The following is an 841-nucleotide window of genomic DNA, read 5'->3' as shown; positions in this document are numbered from 1 at the left end:
GATCTTGTTTCATTCATGAAACTGAAAGTGGCCTTTGACAGATCAGAGACTATATTGGCTAAATTAGAAGTGTTTTGTTCAGAATTCTCTGTCTGTTGCTGAGAAGATGATGGATATGGCTTGCTATTGCTCAGCCTGTTGCGTCCACCATTGTTAAAGCCTTGTTGAGGCTTTTGTTGATCCTTCCAGGAGAAATTTGGATGATTTCTCCATGATGGGTTATAGGTGTTTCCATATGGTTCACCCATGTAATTAACCTCTGCCATGACAGGGTTCTCAGGATCATAAGCTTCTTCAGAAGCTGCCTCTCTAGTACTGTTGGATGCATGTTGCAATCCATTCAGATTTTGAGAGATCATGTTGACCTGTTGAGTCAATACTCTGTTCTGAGCCAATATGGCATTCAGAGCATCAATTTCAAGAACTCCTTTCTTCTGAGGTATCCCATTATTCACGGAATTCCTCTCAGAGGTGTACATGAACTGGTTGTTTGCAACCATGTCAATGAGTTCTTGAGCCTCTTCAGGCATTTTCTTTAGGTGAATAGATCCACCTGCAGAATGGTCCAGTGACATTTTTGAAAATTCAGAGAGACCATAATAGAATATATCTAATAGGGTCCATTCTGAAAACATGTCAGATGGACATCTTTCGGTCAACTGCTTGTATCCTTCCCAAGCTTCATAGAGGGATTCACCATCTTTTTGTTTGAAGGTTTGAACATCCACTCTCAACTTGCTCAGCTTTTGAGGAGGAAAGAATTTATCCAAGAAGGCAGTGACCAGCTTATCCCAGGAGTCCAGGCTATCCTTAGGTTGTGAATCCAACCATATTCTAGCTT

At 41.1% G+C, this 841-nt stretch overlaps 1 non-coding gene across 1 annotated transcript; it reads left to right on the top strand.

Annotated features, from left to right (window-relative positions):
• Nucleotides 1–633: 633 nt before the first annotated feature.
• Nucleotides 634–737, top strand: LOC127739925 (small nucleolar RNA R71). Its single transcript, XR_008000667.1, has one exon. It is a non-coding gene; the product is annotated as a small nucleolar RNA R71 (small nucleolar RNA).
• The last annotated feature ends 104 nt before the right edge of the window (nucleotides 738–841 follow it).

This window comes from Arachis duranensis, chromosome 6 (genome assembly GCF_000817695.3).
Source record: "Arachis duranensis cultivar V14167 chromosome 6, aradu.V14167.gnm2.J7QH, whole genome shotgun sequence".
NCBI lineage: Eukaryota > Viridiplantae > Streptophyta > Magnoliopsida > Fabales > Fabaceae > Arachis > Arachis duranensis.
Note: the sequence above shows the minus strand (reverse complement) of the source record. Positions and strands in the feature narration are given on the sequence as shown.